At 48.3% G+C, this 6,920-nt stretch overlaps 1 protein-coding gene across 3 annotated transcripts in view; it reads right to left on the reverse strand.

Moving 5' to 3' along the window:
- Window positions 1-5,164, reverse strand: part of Minar1 (membrane integral NOTCH2 associated receptor 1) — a 34,764-nt gene extending 29,600 nt beyond the window's left edge. For 2 of the 3 annotated variants that reach the window (XR_003734155.2, XM_028865950.2), the window contains exon 1: window positions 4,242-5,164. The gene's annotated coding sequence lies outside the window, so the exon portion shown is untranslated. The remainder of the gene's footprint in view (window positions 1-4,241) is intronic. The other variant, XM_028865951.2, reaches the window with a different exon arrangement.
- Between the last annotated feature and the right edge of the window lie 1,756 nt (window positions 5,165-6,920).

Genomic DNA, 6,920 nt, shown 5'->3' on the forward strand with positions numbered 1-6,920 from the left:
ATTCACTTGATGATTTTATTATTTATAAACATAAGAAGCATAGAGACATTTTCTTTGTGAAGTGGAAAAGCACCAAGTACTGTGAGGTATTTACCTCCTGATACAGTCCGGGAAGTTTTCTCCCAAAACTTTGGGCTGAAGACTTGGTCACCAGCCTATGGTGCTATTGTACAGAGGTAGAACCTTTAGACAATGGGGTAGAAACCACATACCTAACACTCCATACAATACCTCCCTATAGCCATAGCCCACACTGCACACATACTACCACCCAAACCCCATGTATACCAACTGCCCATATCCAACACACAGTACCTACCCAAAACCAAATACCACCATCTACCTACACATAGTCCACCCATACCCAACACATACCACTTACCTTATCAACATATACCACCTACCCACATTCCACACCCATACTTCCTATCTATGACCCACACCACTACCTACACACACCCCACAATTCACACATACTACCACTTCTACCCCAACGCACTATCTATCCAAACACAACACATTCTACCTACCCACATCCTACACCTACAACCTCCCCATACCCGAATACCCTACACCTCTCCCTACCCTCAATCTTCATGCCACACTCACTACCTACCAACAGCCTACATACCATCTACCCATACCTTTCATACACACTACCTACCCATACCCTACACATTACCTACCCATGCTCTGTACCCACACTCCCCACACATGGTGTACTCCTCCACCCCTGCTACTTATCTATATCCCAGACACACATACATAGTCAAGAGAATTCAGTTTCAACAGCTCTGATGAATCCTCCAACAACCTTTCCATCATTTCTGATGGTGGCCTCTCACACTACTGGTCACTTAAGCTGCCCTGACATTCTAAAAATTTCCAGTCCCTCTAAGTTTGTTGAACTTTTATGTTGGTTTCTTTTCTCAGCTATTTGTTTTAGGCTTCCTCAGATACCCAGACAGCTACATGGTTAGCATCCTGCTTAAGCGGTCCTTTCTGGAAGTCTCAGAGTTATCCCAGATGCTGCATTGTGGCCATTATACCACAGTGGTCACTGTGGGTTAAAATTACCAAACACAAAAGTAAATGGCAGGGAGTAAGGCACAGAGAATGGACCTCACTAAGGAAGACTCTCAAGTCAGAGGGCAGTGGATTGCTCACTGGCAAGCCCTGCCAAGGCAAGAGAATAGTCTCCCATGTAAGCTCTCATTAGCAGAGGGCATGGAAAAATACTCCAGGCACCAGAAAAACCACACCGTGCTCGCTGGAATCATGGCATCAAATCACACACACACACACACACACACACACACACACACACACACACACACGAATGTATGCAACCCACAGTCCATTCTGAAGGTCATTCTCTAACTTGAATAAAGAATTAGAAAATTAATCAGTTTGCCATAACTCTACAACATGGCCCATTCATCCCATGAATTCATCCCATCCCCATGGCACTTAATGAGAAAGGATTTCATGGGAGTCATGGTTGCAGTATAAATACCACACTGAGGTATGTACTTGTCGTTGGGTTAGGAAGGACTCAGTGCAGGTGAAAGGTGCATGACACACTGACGACACTGAACTGAAGACCACAACATTCCATTGGGAAAGCTCAAAGAAGGTGGTGTGCCACATTCCTGAGAGCGCCTTCCAGTGACTCACTGTGTTCTGAGGAGACCTTCAGCGCTCCAAAGGGAGCCAGACACCACGCTGAGAATGAACAGGCTGCCATGGCTCTCCCCTGATTTTTAATCAGTTTCATCCACTTAAATTTTATGTAAGCTTAACATAAAGGGTTCTATTTTCAGAAAGAGGAAAAAGACATGATTCAATAATCTGGTTTGATACTCTCTCTATATACACAACATGTATATATATGCCCCCAAAACATGCAAAAAGTTAAGCATTAGCCAAGATCACACAATGAATTAGAAGCATACATTTGCCTCTGCCTGCCTTACGTTCAATATCCCTCTCTTTTTCTTTTCCTTTTAATTTACACTGAGCCTGCAGGGTAAGCTCCAAAAACAAACATTTGAATGTCAGCGGGAAAAGCTAATCAGTGAGCATTAGCACCATATTCACAGAGGAATCTGGAACCTTTTCCCAGCTAGACTGAGAACATGCATTGCCACTTGGCTGCTGCACCAAGTAAGGCCTTCCCTTCCAGCTCTTGGCCTTCACATCCCACCTCCCCAGGCACAGGCCATGGCCATAGCCCTGTTTTCTTTTTCAGTTGTCCAAGGTTTCCAAAGAGCTTGCTTGAGGGAATAGCAAAGAAAAGAATCCCATACTCATGTGTGCTATGAACAGAGACAGAACAGACAAATTGCTAAAAGCACAAATCTTTCCAAGGGAACATTAGACTTTTTAGATGCTGGAAAGACACATTAATTTTGCCTCTAGTATTGGCCAAGAAAATAATGACATTATATATCGAAAATTCCAAAGGAATACAACACTGACAATGAAACCTTTGTCTCTCTTCCAACTATTAAGAGCTATGCAACACTTTCACACACCAAATTAATCAGAAATGCAAATGAACTGTTTGATCTGCTCTTTCTCTGGCAACTGATGTTTATTTTTACATAGTTACAGATCTGTACACATCACTATTCCACACAATAAGAACCAGACTTTCCTAACCAGACAGTTAAGGTTTTCCCTGCAAGCTCCAGTACCTAAGAAAATCTCTAAACTGGCTGCTTTTGCAGACATGCCAGTCTTTCCCATTCTGCCCTTATCCTCTGTCACACAAAAAAAGAAAGCCTATTCAAAGGGGTTGTACAAGGCCAGCCACCCAACTCTCTCCCACTACTCTTATTTGAGCAGTCCCTGAAATGGCCCCCTCCCCAGGCTGTCAATGAGCTGCTGGCTTGGAGCTCATTTCAGAAGGCTCCTATACCCAGAGCTAGCTAGCTCTATTTGCAGAAGACTTCATCAGGAGAGGTGGTAAAGGAAGCTTGTTTGCAGGGAGATTGGGGTAAAAAAAAAAAAAAACCCAAAAAACAAAAACAAACAAACAAACAAACAAAAAACAGAACAGTCAAGTGCACTGCCCCTCAACTACTCCTGGAAATTCTTCATGTCATGCTGCATAACATCACTGTAGAGCCAAACAGTCAAACCCCCAATCACTATCACAAGGGCAGCTGCCGTGGTCCCACCAGCTCCCAATTAAATCACCCCATCCACAAAAGAAAATGTAAGTTCTACAAAACAGACCTGTGTCGTTTATAGCACAGACGATGTCTGTCCTCTTGGTCTTGGCAAAGGTTACTTAATTCCCACTGACAAGACTATCCAACCAAAACACACACACACACACACACCCCACCGCCCCCGTGTGTGTACAACCTTTGAATATAGTCACTACTTGGCAAACAATGCTATCTCAAAGGCTGTTAGAGCAAGCTACTCGAATGCCTCCCCCAGAAGCTCCATCACTCCTGCGGGGAGGACCAATGATTACTTTGCTGGTTTGGTGGCCCCAGAGAGTACCAGACTTGGCAGGGATGGTGGCAGAGCAGGTGGGAAGGCTGCAGAGCGGTGAGCTAGTGTGTGAATGAACTGAAGCCCTGCTGCCAGCCAGGCCTGGCTTTGGTGTTTTCTGGCAGGTGAAGTTGAACGTCTCCGGGAGAAAAGACGCCCCTTTTCCGTATTAACGTGACTGGAAATTTCAATTTAAGAATGGGATACAGTGATCTGTTCTTCTAGGGTTTATCCAGTTCTCCACCTTACTTTGCGCCTCTGGTATGTCGGGGTTTTTCACACAGACAGCTCATCTACTTAACCCCCAAAACACCGTTGTCTGAAACCAATTCTCAACCAGGAAAACTTGCCCCAGAACTACATGGTCTTTGGCCTTGTCTCTCTTCCTTCATCTCTTTTCCCTCCACCAGATAAAGTCAAGCCTAGCACCTGCCACATGCGCGCGCACACATGCATACCACACACTCACGCGCACACATGCACACCACTCACGAACACAAATACACCACAGGCGAGCGCACTCGCACACCCCTTTCCCACTACAGTACCTAGCTCAACGAAAAGGGTCCCTGCTCCCAGGAGGCCAGCAGTCGGGAACCCAGTGGACCCTGGGAGGAGCGCCCGCAGCTCAGGACTTTACACAGTGCTCCAGTGAATCTAGCAGCCGGCACATAGCGATCACACCTTGTACACACACACTTGTACACACGTGCGTGCGCTCGGGTCCCTACCGGTCTCCTGCTCCGGCTCTCCGAAGTTACCTCTGAGACTGCTCCGGCTCTGGGCTCCTGGCCCTCCGCACGTCTCTCGTGGCTCTAGGGTGGTGGTCCACACGGCCTCCAACGCGGGCTTCCCGAAGGATCTCTAGCCAAAAGAGTCCTAGGCTCCAAGGCAGCCCAAGCTCTGTACTTGGGGTGACACCCCTGGCGTAGGGCGACTTCAGTCCCCACAGCGCAGGATCCGGATCTGAAGCCCGGGCTAGGGTTGCGCCCAGACTCCCCTGGGCAGTCGGTAGCCAGTACCCGCGTGCATGATGCTGGGGCTCTCAGCGGCGGGGAGATGCGGCCTCGGCGTCCAGATACGCCCCAACCTCGGTTTCTGAGGCTCGTCCAGTGCCGCCACGTCACGAGCTTGGATATAGTGGGCAGCTCGGGCCGAGAACCCAATGGCCTGAGACCCAGTTTGGCTTCTCCATCCTCTCCCGCCTAGGAAGGTGAGGCAGGCAGGACTCTCCAGCAGCGGGTGCGCGCTCCCCGGGGCGGGAGGGGCGGACCCAGGAGGGGCGCGGCAATAGCGCCGAGGGCGTGCCTTGCCAGAGGCTGCAGCCACCTAGAGAGTGAATGCTCTCGCACTCCTAGAGTCCTGAGAAGGCCCCTGTTCTTCTCTGGGTCATGCCTGCTGTGCCAGGGCAAAAGCAAGCAGAAACTGTAGCTGGAGGGAGCTTAGCGGCCAGATCCACCCTCGGGGTTCGTTTCTCCCTAGTTCCTGATGCTGAAGGTGACTGCGGCCCCCAGTGGCGAAGCAGAAGCTAACGGTGTCCAACCGCTCTCCTATTCTCCCAGTGCACTCTGCTAGCTAGCCCTTCCAGGGCCTCGGACTCTGCAGAGCTTCGCGAGGCCAGGGCAAAGTGGCCGCTTCGCTCATTGATTTTTCCCTCTTGGCCGGTGTCTGCTTCGTTGGTATCCAGATTGGAGAGACTGGCGACCACGTGACCAGCCCTCCCCAAACACGCACGCACACACACAACCGAGTAGATTTCCAAAAGTCCAATTGGGTACATCTACATCGATCAGGACCAGGACTGGAGGCTTTTCCCAAGTCACCCTGTGCGCTGCAGAGGGACTGCCACGCAGCAGTCTGCCTGTGGTGCCACCATCTCTGCAGATCATCTCCCTCCGCTGGGAAAGTCACACCAACGGCGCTGTAAAGCGCCAAAACGGAGTCATAGTTTCAAACTCAGGGAATCTAAAGAAAAGAAAAACCCTGCTGATTGGGGGAACAAATAGCTAAGGGATAGCGCCCTCTCCCCGGGTCACAGTAGTCTGCTTTTCCAAGAGTGCAGCCAAATGGGGGCTCCTGGCTAGTTTTGTGACCCATGCTCTGTATTCTGGCCTTGGGAGGTGGTGGGGGCTAGAGGGATGCAGGTCTCCATGGCAGCTTCCTTGCGTGAGTTTCCTGCTATGACTGGAAGCAACTGCATTCTAAAAGTGAACCTGCTAATACATGGATACTTTAAATAAAGCCTCATCAGGATAAATGAGTTGTTATCTAGATTTTCCCAGAACTCTGCCCTTATTACTTTAGGGCCAGGCAAGACCAGACCCATCTTAGGAGGATAAAAGCATCTGAAGGGGTAAAACAAAGGTGAAGCTTTTTTTATCCATTGTACCTCGCTTGCCTGGGGAGTCTAAATTTGTAAACAGTAGTGTCTTGGTTCAAACATTCTGTGGGGCTAGTCAGCTTTCTATCAGTATAACAAGGATCCGTTCAGTTACAGAGAAGGCAAAGGTGGGCAGCAGGAGAAGAAACCCCAAGGGATAATGGGTGGCCATGATGAGGAAGTAGTCCATTTAGCTTTGGATGCTGGAGCAGCCTCGTTGCCCTCCCAGCTCAGAGGCTACATTGTTTAAGATCTAAGCAGATACTTCTCCCAAAGTTAAGACTGGTAAAAGCCCGTGAAGTAAAGCAATTGTAATGGAAACTTGGCTAGCATCTGCCTGCTTCTTGACTCTTTTACTTTAAATGTATCCCCCTCTCATTTATTCCTAAAAGACCACCTCATAGACCAAACTCCAGAAGGAAAACACTCTAAAGCTTAGTTAGAATGGGTAAAAGGTTCTCACTTGGTTCAACTGAGGAAGACCATTGGGGAGGGGGTATTGTTTTATTTCATCTTGTTTCCCTGTAAAGAAAAAAAAAAAAACCTTTTGGGAAATTTGAAACAGTATGAGCTTTTAAAATTTAAACAGTTTAAAGGAATGTGTCGAATACATGTCTCCAACCCTAAACTTCCTCAGCTCTAGCCAGATTCTGTGGATCTACCCTGGAAGTGACTTCAGGAAAATGCTGGAAATTTCCCCTGAGAAATTCTGCTCCTGTTCTATTCGGCACCATATTTTTCCCCAAGGCAGACAGAGTAAATGGTAACTGTCCCCCACCCTCCAGAGGTCTATGTGTTAAACACCCAGGTGGGGGCTACCCAGTGGGAGGTGGTTGAGTCTTTAGGAGGAAGGGCCTAATAGGAGCTCCTTAGGTCACTGGAGCCATGCCCTTGAGAGAGCTCATGGCATCTGACCTTCCTTAAGATGCACCCCACCGCCATTGCTATCCAGGAACCAGAACAATGTTGTGTTTGTTGTTGTTGTTGTTGTTGTTTTCCTGAGATTAGACCGAAGCACCCAGAACTGTGA

Source organism: Peromyscus leucopus, chromosome 7, assembly GCF_004664715.2.
Source record: "Peromyscus leucopus breed LL Stock chromosome 7, UCI_PerLeu_2.1, whole genome shotgun sequence".
NCBI classification, from domain to species: Eukaryota; Metazoa; Chordata; class Mammalia; order Rodentia; family Cricetidae; genus Peromyscus; species Peromyscus leucopus.